General features: G+C 44.7%; 1 protein-coding gene across 2 annotated transcripts in view; it reads left to right on the top strand.

Moving 5' to 3' along the window:
* The window catches only part of C14H16orf71 (chromosome 14 C16orf71 homolog), a 386,375-nt gene that overhangs the window by 344,068 nt on the left and 23,379 nt on the right, over nt 1-18,928 (top strand). The window lies entirely within an intron of this gene.

The following is an 18,928-nucleotide window of genomic DNA, read 5'->3' as shown; positions in this document are numbered from 1 at the left end:
TACTAAAGTGTGATAAGTAGAGTGGTATTTATTGCAGGATAATTAAATCAGAAAAAACCTGGAGGATAGTGTTATGTGCAGAATGCACAAAATTACTTCTTTTACTACTATGGGGCCTCTTTTAGCGCTCTGGCACTACTGTGGTAAAAGGCAAAAACAGAAAGAGGAGCAGCCCAGGAACAGCAAGGGTGATATGAGAATCCTCAGCAAGCACCACAGCAGATCATGTGCTGACACTGCCCACCTCAGTGACATTTTGGTTCAAAAGCCTGATTTGTTTTTCTACTCTTCTTGACTATACTCCTTATCTGGACGTATCACCTGAGAATCTCAGAGGCTGGGAGGCTTCTGGGTGTGGTGCTGAGGGGCAGGCTTCCAGTGAAGAGATGGGAAGAATTAGTATTTATTTCGATTGATATTCTGCTTTTCAGGCAAAGCAGATTACATTCAGGTAATTCCCTATTCCCAGTCTAAATTCTCTCCCTTCTCCACTCCTTCATCTCCCCGTGCACACTGTCAAACACTGCCAGACCCGTGCAGACACACACACACACACACACACACACATTTGCACTCCAAACAAAAAAAGATCAACCAGACAAGCAAAAAACAACCTAACAAAGGCTTTTACACAATTGAACGCTCCAGCAGACATAGAGAAGCCAAAAGGAAGGAAAACAATAAAGGATTAGACGCACAATAGGCACTATACTCCAAATCACTCTCACCTCTTTTTCTGTCTCTAAGCATCAAATTACCCTCGACACCTGTGTCCACTTATCTTCCATGCCAGAGTACAGGAGCTCTGCACGCTGGGCCTGCAGCACTGACAGCTAGTGAGGAGGGTTTAGCTTTTATTCTTTACTATAGATGGTGTTTCTAGTGATATTTTTTGGGCCTCACTTTGTCCAAATGGTTTTATTCTTTCCACATCAAAGAAAGTTATTATTCCGGAAGTATGATACCGTGCTTTGAAAGTACCATCTCATTAGCTTAGAGGTCAGTTTGCAAAGGCTTTAGGTCCCTAACTTTGGGCCACATTCATGAAGGCTTTTCTCCCAGTTGGTGTCTATGGGAAAATCAGGTAGTTTGGGAGCTGGGATCTAAATTGGCTCTTTTGAAAATGTATTAAAGCTGAGTTCTTAAATTTAGGCTCCTTTCACTAGGCTCCTAAATGTAGTGGATTTAAGGGCTTAAAAAGTGAGTGTCTATAGGGGGATGGAGTTAGGGCAGGGAAACTAAGGCCTGGATTCTCTAAGGTCGCAGACCTTAGAGACCTTAGAGAGTCCAGCGGTAACGGGCAAAGCGGGGGGTGATCCTGCGATAGCCAGCAGCAATCACTGCCGGCTTTCGCGCCAAATAACTACACCATGAAAGGCAAATTTAGGTGAATTTTTAGCTGAAACCAGGCACCTAACTTAGGTACCTAAATATAGGAGTTCACAGCCTTTTTTGGAATATTGGCCTCCTAGTTCATAGAGTTCTATCAGCTAGCTTTTCTTTTTCCGTGTGATAATTTTACTAAGTCACCACTGTAATTGAATAAACGTCTCAATTTTAGTATATCAGCCCCTTAAAGTCTGGAATTGTCAACTCCTTGCTGGTTGTCATAGGGAATTTTGTTCTTCAGATCCTCTGGTGCCTAGATAGCCTCATAGCCAAGTCTTTTTCTGCAGTACCGTATTGGTAGATTGTGCAGTATGGGTTAGGAAATTCCACTGCCCAGGTTGTGAGATTCTGTGATTAGTCTGCAGCACGGTTGCATAAATTAATCTGATTTATATTACTTAATAGGCATAACATTTTCATTGAAGCATTGTTGCAATTTGCAATGAAACAGGGTAAATCATGTGTATAGTCTATCTCATACAGATACCCGTTGCTTGCTGTTCAGGAATAATATAGAGGCACCCAACTTTCATCATACCCCTGTTAAAAAAAAAAAAACACAGATGCTGTAAAAACAAAAACAAACAAGCAAACAAAAAAAACTAGAAAGCCATCAGTCATACATATTGCATGTATAAAATGAAAAAACACCCAGCGTGCATGAGTTTTGGCAAATTCTGTTGCCTTTATCAAGGATATATTAATTGTATTTGGCTCTCATGTTTATCTTTCCTACAGGTAACTGATTCTGTCTTGCTGCGAGCTACCACCATCAGCTTCATCAGAGTCTTTCTATGGTAAAGCTGATAATGGTGATTCATTTTTTATTTTCTCTGTCATCCAGATTTCCATCTTTCATATTCTTGGTCTGGGCTCTTTTTTTTTTGTTTGAGTATGCACCAAAAAAGCCAATTTCAAAGATTAAAACATGTTAGTTTGTTTCTCTGCATTTTTATTCCCTCCCCACTTAGGGCTTGGAGGGGCATTATTCTATAAAACTAAACCCCCTCAGTGCCGCTTTTTTCCCAGCAAGATTTGTTTCTGTAGCAACCATTGCCTTTCCTCCCTGGCACATTGCATTCAAAGTGTCATGATTGGCGATAGTGTATGAGCATGTGGCCACCTTTTATTCCTGTAGCTTTAGTACCCAATAACTATTATTGAGGGCATGGACCAAACCATCTTCTTTTGGAGGTTTAAAGCCTCAGAGTATGCCTTTTGGTTTTCTTTTTCCCTGTATAATCTGATGAGTCTTCTAAATGAGGTTGAGCAGAAAAAGAGGCAAATGTAAGGAAGACTTATCAATAACTTAACTGTAGTTTTTCTGTTGATGCAAGGCCATGTTTTCCTGCTGCACTGTATGTGAGCGATAGAAGACTGGGGAGGATGGGGGTGAGGTATGGCTGGACACAAAATATAAAGCACCTCCTGTCTTCTGTACTTAATACTGCTACTCTTATGCTTCTAGACATACACAGTGTAGTACACATAAGAAAGAGTCTGTGCTCCATGGAGCTTACAATCTAGTCAAGACAAACAAGAGTCTATGGGAAATGTATTTAATATTGAGGTTAAGATTTAAAAAGCAGGTGAGTTTTTAAACTAAATTTAAATATGGCCAGAGAGAGAAAATGTCGCACTGGCTTAGGAAGACGTTTCCAGGCATACCACACAGCAAGATGGGAAATGCAGATTGGGAGTTGATGATGGACAAGAACGGCACAGATAAAAATGACTTACTCGATGAATGAAGTTGATGAGGAAGGGTGTAGGGAGAGAAAAGAGAAGACAGGTAATGAGGAGATGCAGAGTGCATGCATTTGTAGGTGAGTAAGAGAAGCAGATGGGGAGCCAATTTAATGACTTGAGAAGAAGGGTTCCATGGTGATAGTGATGTTGAAGGAAGATAAGTTGTCTTTCACTCACCAATTGTACTGGTTTCACAGTACTTTTCTGTTCATTACTCTTGAGCCATGCACTGCCAGCAGTATGTTTGTTTTCAAAGTTAACTTCAAGAACACAATGGATTGAACAGCTCAGAGATGGTGAACTGAGCTGTTCATCTGGATGACAGTGACTGGTAAGCAGAGGTGGAGTCATAGTGGTATGTGACAGATGGATGCAGTAATTTTATTTTAAGAACCACAAACATAGGTTCCTCTTCATGCTCCAGAACAGTCCAGACTCCTGGGTTTTGCCTCCCTGCCAGCAGATGGTGACAGAGAAGAAAAGCTTTACTGACAGCCATACAGCCTCATGTGCTACCTGCACTTCCTCAGTATGACCTGTACCCAAGCCAAGATGAGAATAACTATTCCTGAGACCCCTAAGCCCCCTCACTGAGCCCCAAAGCATAACTCTAAGCCTAGAACTTCCAGTAATATTAAATAGAACATCATTTAACCCAACAAAAAAATCTACACCATCATATTCTAATAATTCAAGTGGTCTTTCAAAACAGGTAGAGCTATGGACTGATCTATGGTATTCCAGGAACAAAGATTAGCAGGTAAAAAACAATTTTCCTTTCCTGTTCATACATCAGATCAGTCCAGATTCCTGGGATGTATCCAAGCTCCCCTAAACCGGGTGGGTTTGAGATAGTCCTGCTCGCAGTACACTCTCCCCAAACTCCATGGAGTCCGGAGCCTGACCATCCAAGCGGTAATGTTTGGTGAAAGTGTGCAATGACTTCCAAGTAGCTGCTCGACAGATTTCTTGCATGGGAAACCAGCTGACACTCAGCCCATGAGGTTGCCTGTGCCCAAGTCAAATAAGACCTTAGCTCTTCCGGCATGGGATGACTCTTGCAAATTCATGTCAATACAATCATTTCCTTCAATTAATGTGGAATCATAGCTTCGGACGCTTTACACCCCTTCTTGGGCCCATTACATAGCACAAAGAGGTGATCTCTGGAAACTATTAGTCACCTTGAGTGACGACTGAAGTACAGAATGCAGACATCCCCATAAGTTGACTGAAGCATAGGGTCATTCATGAAGGTCTGTGTTATGATCTCAAATCCTTTATCATCTAGGGTCATGAAATCAAACTAATAGACTGAGTGATAAAATATTGGGCTGTCTCCACTCTGATGGTGGAGGGAGCATAAGCTATAGTATTTTGAACAGCTACTTGATTAATGGCAAAATAAACCAGAAAAAAAACTATTTAAAAATGGCAGTATGAACAAAGATTTTGGAGCAATTTAAAAAAAAAAAAAAAACCAAACTCTAAAATGGTTAACTTATCTGGCAAAAGTTAGCGATATACGTTATCCTAGATATTCAACAAGATAAACATCAGGCTAACTATCTCGAATAATGTTATCTGATTAACCTCAGACAGATAACTTTGAGGTCTATATTCAGACACAGTCTGGATAGCAATTCATCCAAAACAATGTGATGGAAATATATTACAACTGTCCTAAAATCCTACACTGGCCCCTGATACCCTTATCCAGCTAACGTTTGAGGCATATTCAACAATGCAGCCAAACTATTGAATATAGCCAGTTATTTTAATTAGTTAGCCAGCTCTTTGACTTGACAAGACTTAGCCAGCTAAGTTATCTGGCTTACTCTGAATATTGGAGTTAGCTGATTAACTTAGCCAGCTAACTCAACTCAACTCCTCTCAGTTATGTCCCTGGCCCACCCCTTACTTATCCAGCTAAATTCAACCCTCCTATCTTATTAGCCAGCTAGAATTTAGCCGGATAAAGGCTGAACATAGCCGGGTAAGCCATTTAGACGGATTACTATTATCCATCTAAATGGCTTTTGAATATGGACCTCTTAAAATGTAACCAGCCATCTTAAGAATATCAGTTAGCTTTAAAGTTATTTATTTAAAAGTTTTTGTATTCTGCTTATATTTGTTCAACCATTCTAAGTAGCTAAAGGTAGCCAAAACACTTTTGACTTAACTGGCTATAAGGAAAAAAGAGAATAGCTGGTTAAGTGGTACAATGTTGTTAAAAAAACAAACAAACCCAAAAAACCAAGTGAACTGGAGGCCTGCAGCTGATTCCTATATCCTCACCCAGTAAGAAGAGGCCCTGCTGCAGGGCTGCTGTAACCTCATCCCATGGTGTTCCAAGAAGATGAAGCCTGGTATCAGGGTCACCACAAACCCCATCTCGTGACAGCCCAAGAAGGGAGCTGGCAGTGGCCAAAGAAAAGGCCCAGAAAAGAGGGGTGCCCTGATAGAGTCTGAGTGTGTGAGCGGGAGTCTGTATGCGAAAGAGCATGTGGGAGTGGGGGGCTGTATGTGTGTGTGTGTGAGAGCGTGAAGAAAGCCTGTGTTTGTGTGTGAGAAAGAGCCTGTATGTGTGAGAGAGCATCTTCTCACTCACCACTGAACCTACTGAAGAGAAAAAGGTTGCCCCTACATCAGCCTCCCTCTGTTTCCATCTTTGGCTCAGGGCCCAAAGGAAAATGATGCTTCTGACCCTGGCCAGGGGGTGTTTGGAGGAGGGACTATTTGAAGGGAGGAACGAGATACAGAAGGCATTTCAGGGAGGATAAAGTGGAGAGAGATTGGCTGTGGAGGGTGAAAAAAGGGGGCATGACATGATCAACTGGGAAATGTAAGAGGATGTGGGGATTAGCTGGGAGGAATGTGAGAAACAAGTTGGAGGGGAGGTGAGAGATGGAATGGGGGATGAGGGAGGATGGGATGAGCTGAAAAAGGATGAAAGAGGATTTTGGGGTGAGAGAGCATTGGCTAGGGAGATGAAAAAATGGCTGGATGAGATGGGCTGGGGAGATGAAAGGAGCAGAGGTTGAGAGCGGGGTCCATCATAGGGAAGGAGGTTAAGAGAAAAGGTCTTTTGTAGGAGATGAAGGCTGAGAGAAGGGATCAGCTGCAGTGTGGGGAGAGTGAGAAGGAGTGATTGTTGGAGGGTGCCTGTACCCCTAATAATTTGTTTTGGTTGTCCTCTGGAGTCTTGTGAATTTTCAAGTGCTAAAATGGTGGCACTATGGTTTAAAGTTTGGGAAGCCCTGCTGTAGGGATTTGTAGCAGTCCGGCTTGTACTGTTTCCCCACTAGGTGGTGTATTGGTGTTCTAGGGCAGTGATTCTTAACCAGTGTGCCATGGAGTCTGTTACTTCACAAAGTGCAGCCTCCATCTTGCTAATTATTATTATTCAGGTCCATATTCAAAGCCATTTAACTGGGTAACTCAAAAGTCCTCTGGCTAAATGGCAAGTTTTGAATATCCCCCTTGCTTATCCAGCTAAGATTTAGCCAAATAAGAAAGGGCATGATGGGAGAGTTCTGAAGCAGAGATGAGTTAGCCAAATGCCTCCAATATTTGGAGTTAGCCGAATAAGTTATTCGGCTATCTCTAGACATGCCTGAGAGCAGGTCTAAAGCTAGCTTTAACTAGCTATATTCAAAAGATTATAGTCAGTTAAATGGCTGCTGGAATTAAAAAAAAAAAAAAAGTTGCAGACCTAGTGGCCCTCTCTCTTATCCCCCCATTCCCCCACAAATAAAAACCAACCTAAAACATATATAGCAATTTGTTTATTTATTCATATGCTCCAGTGCCATCCTTTCTCCCCGTGCCCAGCATAGCTCTCCTGCCAACATTAGAAGTGTTATGCTGGTATCGTTCTCTTCCAGCATAACTCCCCTAGCAACCATAGAAATGCCAGGCCTGGGTCACAGTTGACCATCACCTGCAACTCATCCAAAACAACATGATGGAAATACTACTAGCTGAAAATAAGTTTGAGAGCATTACAGCTGTCCTAAAATCCTACACTGACCTCCTGATACACTATTGAACTAAATTTAAAATCCTGGCCGTGGACTTCAAAGACCTCAAAGGCTTTGCATTACCTGAGATAGTGCCTGATCGTCCCTTGTGCTCATAGCCACACGTGCAACTAGCCACACCATCGTCAAACAATGCCTCACCAGCACTAGGGAAAAGACCACTCAGGACTAATCCCTTGATGTTGCTCAGTATAAGATTAGAAACAAATCTAATAATTTCATGAAAACTACTGAAAACATGGCTTTTTTTAATCCACCTTCCCAACCAAAATGCAATTCACTATGTATTTTTGACTTGGATTTCCCCCAGCCAGTCCCTGAGCTTGCTAAGAATAAGCTCACCTCATGCTACCTCAACTATTATATTTAACCTGTAATTGCACTGAAAATTGATGTAAATTTCTGATCTGCTGAAATTGCATCCAGAATTGATGTAGTTCCTCTGCCCTGCTGAGCTGAGCTCTTTGCTGGAAGGGTGTGAAACACAAACATAATGATGATTATTTGGAGGCAGGGTCCTGGGTGGTCGCATGCATCATTGGAGGGGAGGCCCCCAACCACTCAGAACACTGTTTAGTACGGCCAGGGTCCTGGCTCATAGGATCTATATTTTTCTTCCCATAAGAGTCCCCATGAGCAGGAGTAAATGTATTTGGGATAGAAGCTTTCACAAATGAAAGTTGCATTTCTAGGTGGATGATTCCTTTGGGGAAAGACTGGAGGCAGAGTGAAGGCAAATAATGAAAAGTATAAGCTGGCTTTCCCTCCTGCACTCTCCAAATATTATTTATTGGGTTCACCAAATAACTCTAAGTGTTACAAATCACACAAACAACAACTGAATATCCTCCTCTTACAACATTAGATGTATGGGAAACCTGATCTTTGACTGCTACTCACAAAGAGGAAAGTTTTCACAGGAATTTCCACAGCTAAAACGTATTGCCCACCGGTGCGTGGGTAACAGTCCACACATAGTTCCACAATATGGGGGTCATTTTAAAAAGGATTTACATGTATAAAACTGGGTTTTACACATGTAAATGCACTTTACTCGTGTAAGTTGGCTTTTGAAAATTGCTACAATATATTGAATTGTCAACAGGTTTTACTGTTAAGAGGTAAATTTTAAAAGGCCGACGCATGCATTCATTAGGGAATGCGCAAATAAGTTGGGCTTGCGCACGCTGAGTGGATCTTAAAAGCTACCTGGATGTGCGCGTAAATGCCGCAGCACAACATCGTGGATGTTTTCAAAAAAGGGGCATGATCTGGATGGGGCATGGGCATGAAGTTGAGATGTATGCGTAAATACTTGCGTGGCACACACCGTTGCCCCCCTGCCACGGATGCTGTGTGAGTTATAAAATAAAGATAAATAGACAGATCTGCGGGTTTTAAGGGTCAAGGGATAACTGGGGGGGGGGGGTAAAGGGACAGATCTGCGGGTTTTAAGGGTCAAGGGATAACTGGGGGGGGGGGGTAAAGGCTATTAAACTAGGGGGTTTGAAAACCCTATCTGTTAAGTGGGAGAACTGGGTATGGACTGATAAAACTGGAAATGGTTCGGCGGGTGTTCCTTTCAAAATCCCCCGATTTACACGGCAGAAGCAATATGGGGTAGATTATATAAATACGCGAGTAGCCGCGCGTATCTTATAAAATCCAGGGTTGGCGCGCAGAGGGAACATTCCTTCGGCCTCCCCCCACCTTCCCCTCCCTAACCCACCCCCCCCCCCCAGCCCTATCTACACCCCCCTACCTTTATCGTGAAAGTTATGCCTGCTCCAGGCAGGCGTAACTCGCACACGCCGATCGACCGCCGCCGCACGATTCCCCAGCCCGGGAGTGATTTAGGAGGCCTTGCCCACGCCCCCGAAATGCCCCCGGGCCGGCACCATGCCCCCAACATGCCCCCGGAAAGCTCTGAACGTCCCGCCACCCCGACATGCCCCCCTAGCAAAGCCCTGGGACTTACGCGCGTCCTGGGGGTTGCATGCGCCACCGAGCCTATGCAAAATAGGCTCGGCGCGTGCAGGGGGGTTTTCAAAGGGTTAAGAACATAAGAACATGCCATACTGGGTCAGACCAAGGGTCCATTAAACCCAGGATCCTGTTTCCAACAGTGGCCAATCCAGGCCATAAGAACCTGGCAAGTACCCAAAAACTAAGTCTATTCCATGTTACCGTTGCTAGTAATAGCAGTGGCTATTTTCTTAGTCAACTTAATTAATAGCAGGTAATGGACTTCTCCTCCAAGAACTTATCCAATCCTTTTTTAAACACAGCTATACTAACTGCACTAACCACATCCTCTGGCAACAAATTCCAGAGTTTAATTGTGCGTTGAGTAAAAAAGAACTTTCTCCGATTAGTTTTAAATGTGCCACATACTAATTTCATGGAGTGCCCCCTAGTCTTTCTATTATCCGAAAGAGTAAATAACCGATTCACATCTACCCGTTCTAGACCTCTCATGATTTTAAACATCACTATCATATCCCCCCTCAGCCGTCTCTTCTCCAAGCTGAAAAGTCCTAACCTCTTTAGTCTTTCCTCATAGGGGAGCTGTTCCATCCCCTTATTTTGGTAGCCCTTCTCTGTACCTTCTCCATCGCAATTATATCTTTGAGATGCGGCGACCAGAATTGTACACAATATTCAAGGTGCAGTCTCACTATGGAGCGATACAGAGGCATTATGACATTTTCCGTTCTATTCACCATTCCCTTTTTAATAATTCCCAACATTCTGTTTGCTTTTTTGACTGCAGCAGCACAATGAACTGATGATTTCAATGTGTTATCCACTATGACGCCTAGATCGCTTTCCTGGTTTGTAGCACCTAATATGGAACCTAACATTGTGGAACTATTGCATGGGTTATTTTTCCCTATATACATCACCTTGCACTTATCCACATTAAATTTCATCTGCCATTTTGATGCCCAATTTTCCAGTCTCACAAGGTCTTCCTGCAATGTATCACAATCTGTTTGTGATTTAACTACTCTGAACAATTTTGTATCATCTCCAAATTTGATTATCTCACTTGTATTTCTTTCCAGATCATTTATAAATATATTGAAAAGTAAGGGTCCCAATACAGATCCCTGAGGCACTCCACTGTCCACTCCCTTCCACTGAGAAAATTGTCCATTTAATCCTACTCTCTGTTTCCTGTCTTTTAGCCAGTTTGCAATCCACGAAAGGACATCGCCACCTATCCCATGACTTTTTACTTTTCCTAGAAGCCTCTCATGAGGAACTTTGTCAAACGCCTTCTGAAAATCCAAGTATACTACATCTACTGGTTCACCTTTATCCACATGTTTATTAACGCCTTCAAAAAAGTGAAGCAGATTTGTGAGGCAAGACTTGCCTTGGGTAAAGTCATGCTGACTTTGTTCCATTAAACCATGACTTTCTATATGTTCTGTGATTTTGATGTTTAGAACACTTTCCACTATTTTTCCTGGCACTGAAGTCAGGCTAACCGGTCTGTAGTTTCCCGGATCGTCCCTGGAGCCCTTTTTAAATATTGGGGTTACATTAGCTATCCTCTAGTCTTCAGGTACAATGGATGATTTTAATGATAGGTTACAAATTTTTACTAATAGGTCTGAAATTTCATTTTTTAGTTCCTTCAGAACTCTGGGGTGTATACCATCCGGTCCAGGTGATTTACTACTCTTCAGTTTATCAATCAGGTCTACCACATCTTCTAAGTTCACCGTGATTTGATTCAGTCCATCTGAATCATTACCCATGAAAACCTTCTCCAGTACGAGTACCTCCCCAACATCCTATTCAGTAAACACTGAAGCAAAGAAATCATTTAATCTTTCCGTGATGGCCTTATCTTCTCTGTGCCCCTTTAACCCCTCGATCATCTAACGGTCCAACTGACTCCCTTACAGGCTTTCTGCTTCGGATATATTTTAAAACGTTTTTACTATGAGTTTTTGCCTCTATGGCAAACGTCTTTTCAAATTCTCTCTTAGCCTGTCTTATCAATGTCTTACATTTAACTTGCCAACATTTATGCATTATCCTGTTTTCTTCTGTTGGATCCTTCTTCCAGTTTTTGAATGAAGATCTTTTGGCTAAAATAGCCTCTTTTACCTCCCCTTTTAACCATGCCGGAAATCGTTTTGCCTTCTTTACACTTTTCTTAATGTGTGGAATACATCTGGACTGTGCTTCTAGAATGGTATTTTTTTTTAACAATGACCACGCCTCTTGCACATTTTTTACTTTTGTAGCTGCTCCTTTCAGTTTTTTTCTAACAATTTTTCTCATTTTATCAAAGTTTCCCTTTTGAAAGTTTAGCACGAGAGCTAACTTATGCGCGTAACCCTTTTAAAATCTACTTCTATGTGCGCGCACTTGCACACGCCCATTTCAAATTTGGTGCACGCGTGCTTATGTTACAAAATAGCCAAGTTCCTGAGTGTGGGCCGACGAACATGCGTACATGAGCATCCATGTGCCGGTTTGAAAGTTACCATCTAAGCATTTAAATGGGCTTTGAAAATTGTTATGATACTGCGCTACATTTACATGCAGACCTCTTTCGAAAATTGCTTCCCCTTTGTATTTTTACCTGCCTTGTGGCGGAGATGTTCCTGGAGGTTGTGCATAGTTTTGGTTGGAAAAATTAGCTGCAGAAAACAGAGGCTCAGAGACCCCTGTAGGAACTTTTTCAAATTAAAAGCATGCACGTATTTTTGGTTTGCAAATTGGTGCAAGGATGACTTTGCCACCCTGCGGGTACTAAGAAAATTGCACTTCCCCACAAGCGGACACTGAAACCTCTGGGAATGAATTGACTTCCACATTCTTTAGGAGTGGATGCGAGTGGGATCTATCCACTTGCTGGTATATATTTAAATGGTTTAACTCACTGAGGGCCTGCTTTTACTAAGCTTTATTCCCATAGACACAGAATGGGAGGAGAGCTGTAGTAATTTAAGCCTTAAGATTTTAATCTTCCTTAAAGGTGCTAAACAGGTTAGCAGCAGTCAGAGAGCATATGGTAATTGACAGAATATAATTAAATTGCTATTCTGATGATAAAACTGATTAAAAAAAAAAAGCAATTTTGGATTGAATTAGCTGAGATTGCAGTTTTTCCCAGGAGACTGGAAATCCAAGAAATTTCCTAGCTAAAGTCTACGTTGCATAACAGGTCATTACAGTTTGCATGGTAGATTATATTTTAGGAAGCAAATTCATTGATAGAGAGCTTTCTCAGACCAAGGATTAAAATATAAACAAGTTCAGAGCCAGCTGCACAAGATCAGAGCTCAACCACCACTCTCTGGGGCACTGTTAGCTGTCTCTCCAGGGATAAAAATACTGCATTAAACTGAGATATCCAAAGGCTGTAGATATGTAACTTCCAGGCTAGTTTGCTCAGTTCACTTGTTCAAGGTCACTTTATATATTCTTAGCTATGAAATCTATAGTTGGTGTGTCAACATCTAACTGTTAAAGTCAAGGAAAGGCATTCAGCAAAGCTACTGGGAGCATGGTTTCCCTGAGAGCAACCGCCAATGAATACCATTACACCTTCTAGCTAAATGGCGGAATGTGAACAAACCTTACTTTGGTCTGAAAGTTGTCCGCACTAAAACAGTCATTTGTAAAGTGGTACTAACCAATGCAATACACTCTACTTTTAAATAATAAACACAATTGTAAGTTTATTTTTACTAATTGTATTTACTCATTTTTAACTAATATAGACAATGAGTTAATCTAACCTTACTGTGTTGTACATTATCACTTGCATTATTTAACATTGCTCAACAAATCTACTTGGAACTTTGCTAATCCTTCTGAGGAACTTTTAATAATATGCTGTCCTTGGCCAAAACTATGGATAGGTATTTAATAATGTTCTTTGGAAAGTGTCTACCTAGGTTTATATGTCTTCATTGTACTGAAGAGTTGAAATTGGATCTCCTGGAGTAAGAACGTAGAGTATCTGAAAGAATACATAGCTAGAATCATTTGCTATAGTCTTATGTTTCTTCATTCTCTCTGGCCACTTCTTACTACTGTAGCTTAGTATTGCTTTTATCAAGAACATGGACCATACAATTTATTTTGGTAGTTACAGAAGTTCAGAACATCCTTTTGATTTTCTTTCCCCCCCCTTTTTGTTATGGCCACCAGCCGTGGCGGTCCGCGGCCGGGACCAACAGTCATGGCCGCCGGTCGCGGCAGACCGTGACCGGGGCAAGTACCTACCCATGGGGTCAGACGATCCCCCAGGCTCCGGCAGGTGTGGGCAATCCTTCCCTGCACTCTCTTTGTGACCGTTGTCGCTGGCGGCGTCCGGTCGCATGGCTCCTCTTTGGCCGGTTGGCTCCGCCCCCCTCTGGGGGGCGGAGCCAACCCAGCCAGCATGGCTGGCTGCAAAATTTAAAGGAACCACGACAGGAAGTTGTCGTGGTTCCTCCTCTGGACTTCCTCCTGTTTCTGGGTATTTAAGGCAAGGTCTGCTCCTCAGACCTTGCCTTGGTATTGAGGCTTCTGGTTCAGGATTCTGTGCTGGTGTTCCTGGTCTTCGTCCCGCTTCTATTCTCCTTCCTCGTTGGATTGATTCTTGGCTTCTGACCCTTGGACCGGCTGTTGTTCTTCGCTTGGCTTGACCTTGGACTGGCTGCGGACCCTTCTCCTGGCTTGCTTCTGGACTGGCTGCGGACCCTTCTCCTGGCTTCGACCCTCGGAATGGCTTTCGACCACTCTTCGGCTTCTACTCCTGGACTGACTTGACCTGCTGGAGGCGCCAGCCGTCTGGAATCCACAACCTGCAGGAGGCGCCTGCATCCAGACCAATCTTCAGTCTTGAGGGAGTCTCCTAAGTCCCAGCGGCCGGGTTCCTACGGGCTCCTCCTGGGGGAACCACGAGCTTTCAGGGTGAAGTCTTTATTAGACTGCTGAACCTTCAAGCCTTGCCCTCCGATGGTAGGGACTAGGGATGTGAATCGTTTTCCATATCGTCTTAACGATAGAAATCGTGTGGCAGGGCAAGAAAATCGTCTTAGGCACGATTTTTTAGTTAAAAAATCGTTAAAAATCGTTTTTTTCCGATTAGTGCGCACTAACTCGAGTTAGTGCGCACTAACTGGGAGTTAGTGCGCACTAACTGGGAGTTAGTGCGCACTAACTGGGAGTTAGTGCGCACTAACTGGGAGTTAGTGCGCACTAACTGGGAGTTAGTGCGCACTAACTGAAAATGATACAATTTGACACTTTTCAGGTCAGTTAAGGTCAGTTTAGGAATGAATATGTATTCCTATTGGCTGCCCTCTTATTTATTCATGTTACCAAGTTTCCTACTGACAGTATATGGGGGATGGGAAATGGAAACAGTTGGTAGCTTGACAAAACAAGTAATGTGATCAGTCAATGTGACTAGAACTTGTGCCCTAACCCTGATACCAGGGGTATTGTGATCTTCCTGCACACAGTGCCCTATCCCTATTAATACCAGGAGTGTTGTGATCTTCCTGCACACAGTGCCCTATCCCTAATACCAGGGGTGTTGTGATCTTCCTGCACACAGTGCCCTATTCCTGATACTGGGGGTGTTGTGATCTTCCTGCACACAGTGCCCCATTCCTGATACCGGGGGTGTGTGATCTTCTTGCACACATCCCGATATCAGGGATAGGGCACTGCATGCAGGAAGATCACAACACTCCTGGTATTAATAGGGATAGGGCACTGCATGCAGGAAGATCACAACACTCCTGGTATTAATAGGGATAGGGCACTGCATGCAGGAAGATCACAACACCCCTGGTATCAGGGATAGGGCACTGTGTGCAGGAAGATCACAATACCCCGGAGGAGTGAGGGTCAGGCAGCTCCCCCCTGTCTGTGAAGCCAGCCTCTCACTAGTAATGCAGGGAGGGAGCTGTCTCAGACTTCACCATCCACCCCCCCCCCCTCACCCACACACCATTCACTAGCTGGGACATGGGGGAAGTCAGGAGTGAGGGACAGGCAGCTCCCCCCTGTCTGTGAAGCCAGCCTCTCACTAGTAATGCAGGGAGGGAGCTGTCTCAGACTTCACCATCCTCCCCCCCCCCCTCACCCACACACCATTCACTAGCTGGGACATGGGGGAAGTCAGGAGTGAGGGTCAGGCAGCTCCCCCCTGTCTGTGAAGCCAGCCTCTCACTAGTAATGCAGGGAGGGAGCTGTCTCAGACTTCACCATCCTCCCCCCCCCCCCTCACCCACACACCATTCACTAGCTGGGACATGGGGGAAGTCAGGAGTGAGGGTCAGGCAGCTCCCCCCTGTCTGCGAAGCCAGCCTCTCACTAGTAATGCAGGGAGGGAGCTGTCTCAGACTTCACCATCCTCCCCCCCCCCCTCACCCACACACCATTCACTAGCTGGGACATGGGGGAAGTCAGGAGTGAGGGTCAGGCAGCTCCCCCTGTCTGTGAAGCCAGCCTCTCACTAGTAATGCAGGGAGGGAGCTGTCTCAGACTTCACCATCCACCCCCCCCCCCCTCACCCACATACCATTCACTAGCTGGGACATGGGGGAAGTCAGGAGTGAGGGACAGGCAGCTCCCCCCTGTCTGTGAAGCCAGCCTCTCACTAGTAATGCAGGGAGGGAGCTGTCTCAGACTTCACCATCCTCCCCCCCCCCCCCCTCACCCACACACCATTCACTAGCTGGGACATGGGGGAAGTCAGGAGTGAGGGTCAGGCAGCTTTCCCCTGTCTGTGAAGCCAGCCTCTCACTAGTAATGCAGGGAGGGAGCTGTCTCAGACTTCACCATCCTCCCCCCCCCCCCCCCACCCACACACCATTCACTAGCTGGGACATGGGGGAAGTCAGGAGTGAGGGTCAGGCAGCTCCCCCCTGTCTGCGAAGCCAGCCTCTCACTAGTAATGCAGGGAGGGAGCTGTCTCAGACTTCACCATCCTCCCCCCCCCCTCACCCACACACCATTCACTAGCTGGGACATGGGGGAAGTCAGGAGTGAGGGTCAGGCAGCTCCCCCCTGTCTGTGAAGCCAGCCTCTCACTAGTAATGCAGGGAGGGAGCTGTCTCAGACTTCACCATCCTCCCCCCCCCCCCCCCTCACCCACACACCATTCACTAGCTGGGACATGGGGGAAGTCAGGAGTGAGGGTCAGGCAGCTCCCCCCTGTCTGTGAAGCCAGCCTCTCACTAGTAATGCAGGGAGGGAGCTGTCTCAGACTTCACCATCCTCCCCCCCCCCCTCACCCACACACCATTCACTAGCTGGGACATGGGGGAAGTCAGGAGTGAGGGTCAGGCAGCTCCCCCCTGTCTGTGAAGCCAGCCTCTCACTAGTAATGCAGGGAGGGAGCTGTCTCAGACTGGTATCAGGGTTAGGGCACTGTGTGCAGGAAGATCACAACACTCCTGGTATTAATAGGGATAGGGCACTGTAAGAGATGACTGTAGTAGATTGAATAAAGATCTGATGTTTCTGCTCTCCTCACACCAAACAAAAACAACACACAAGCAGAGAAGCCCTTCTTACAAAGCTGAGCTAGTGAGTTAAGTAGGAGGAAAAGTAAACATACTGGTGCCAGTGTGGCTACTTAAAAAATACACTTACCAACAATCAATTACATATATTTGAACTGTGTACAGTTCCAGCCAGGACCACCTTTCTAAAATGCACAGTGATTGGCAAATTCAACATGCACTAGCATTTCAGGTGCCTGCTAACAAAAATAATAAACAAACAAGTTCTAGTCACGTGAGTGCTGATCATTACATTACTTTTTTTGTCAAGCTTCCAACTGTTTCCATTTCACATCCCCCCAACCATATTGGTAACATCAATAGATAAGAGCACAGCCAGCCAATAGGAATACATACATACATATTCATTCCTAAGTGACCTTTACTGACCTGGGAAGTGTGAACACTTTGTTTCATTTTCTGTTGGTGTTCGTTAGTTTCCAGTTCCATTTCCCATCCCCCCAACCATCACCTCAGTGGTAACCTTGGTAATATCAATAGATAAGAGGGCAGCCAGCCAATAGGAACACATATTCATTCCTAACTGACCTTCAGTGACCTGGAAAGTGTTTATTTGTATCATTTTCAGTTAGTGCGCACTAAATCGAGTTAGTGCGCACTAACGGGGAGTTAGTGCGCACTAACTCGAGTTAGTGCGCACTAACACGATTTAACGATTTTTAACGATAAATCGTTAGAATTTCTATTGTATCGTGTTCTATAACGATTTAAGACGATATAAACATTATCGGACGATAATTTTAATCGTTGAAAAACGATTCACATCCCTAGTAGGGACCAGAGAGGGTTGACTCTCTCTTTGGTAGCGCTAACCTTACTTCGGAACAGGGGTCCACCTCCGGATTCGTAACACTTTTCTTATGAGTCTTATAAAATGGCATTCAGCAGGATTAGAGGTGACCACTTTTTCATCTGGCACAAGCTCGGGTTTCACTTCTGTACTCAGTGAGGTTGATGGAAGGTTGGGATATGGGGTGAGGGGAGGATCAGGGGGTCACAAGATATAAAGCACGCCTGCTTTCTGTCCACCACACTGGGGCTGATATAATAAGACCCGCGGTGAAATCAGTGCTATTTTTCTGCGCATATTTGTTTTAGTGTGTGTGGCAAAAGCAGATGGCATGCAAATGAGATATGCACAGAAAATCCACACAAAACAAATATCCATGCAGATATGCACACCACAAAACATGCTGAAGAACCTATGCAATAAACTGTGCATAAACCCACATTATTGTGCTTACCCATCCTTCAGTGGGCCCATGACTCGAAGTTGGCCGGCCATCCTGGCCGGGCTCGGACCCTCGAGATGTTAAGAAGACATTACTGGTAGCCTAGCATGGTTAAAGACTCCAGCAGTTATGTGGACTCTTGTCCCACTTGTGCACAGCAAAAACCCCCAACTGGTCATCCGTGGGGACTCCTCCAACCTCCTCTGGCTCCCACCGAATCCTGGTCAAGCATCTCTACTGACTTCATCGTCAAGCTGCCTCTATCAAAGGGCAACATGGTCATTTGGGTTATTATTGACCGCTTTTCAAAGATGGCACATTTTGTTCCACTAACAAGTCTTCCTTCGGCTCCTGAACTGGCAAAACTCTTCCCAAACAACGTATTCCACTACATGGGTTACCCAAATAGATTGCTTCCGATCGAGGGCCGCAATTCGCCACCAAGTACTGGCAGTCACTTTGCAAAAGGTTTGATATTACCCTGACTCTGACTTCGGCCTACCACCCTCAAGCGAATGGACAAGCCAAGAGGACAAACCGCTCCCTGAAAACATTCCTGAGATCTTACATCAATGATCAACAGGACAACTCCGTCGACCTCTTGCCCTGGGCCGAGTTATCCCACAATACTCATGTCGCCTCTGCTACTGACACCTCACCCTTCTCTGTGGTCTTTGGCTGCCAACCACGCCTGCCTCTACCAGTGCCGCTCTCTGTTCCCTCGCCTGCAGCCCAGTCTACTGCACAGACTTGATATGGAATCAAGTTAAGGAAAGACTGACACAGGCGGCAGAGTGGGCCAAACACTTCACGGACGCTCATCATCGCACCACACCCCTGTTCCGGCCCGACCAGAAGGTTTGGCTGAGCACCAAACACATCAGGCTACACCTTCCGTCACAACGACTGGCCTCTAGATTCATCGGGCCATTCCCGATTATCCAGTGCATAGGAG

This window comes from Rhinatrema bivittatum, chromosome 14, assembly GCF_901001135.1.
Source record: "Rhinatrema bivittatum chromosome 14, aRhiBiv1.1, whole genome shotgun sequence".
Taxonomy (NCBI): Eukaryota; Metazoa; Chordata; class Amphibia; order Gymnophiona; family Rhinatrematidae; genus Rhinatrema; species Rhinatrema bivittatum.
Note: the sequence above shows the minus strand (reverse complement) of the source record. Positions and strands in the feature narration are given on the sequence as shown.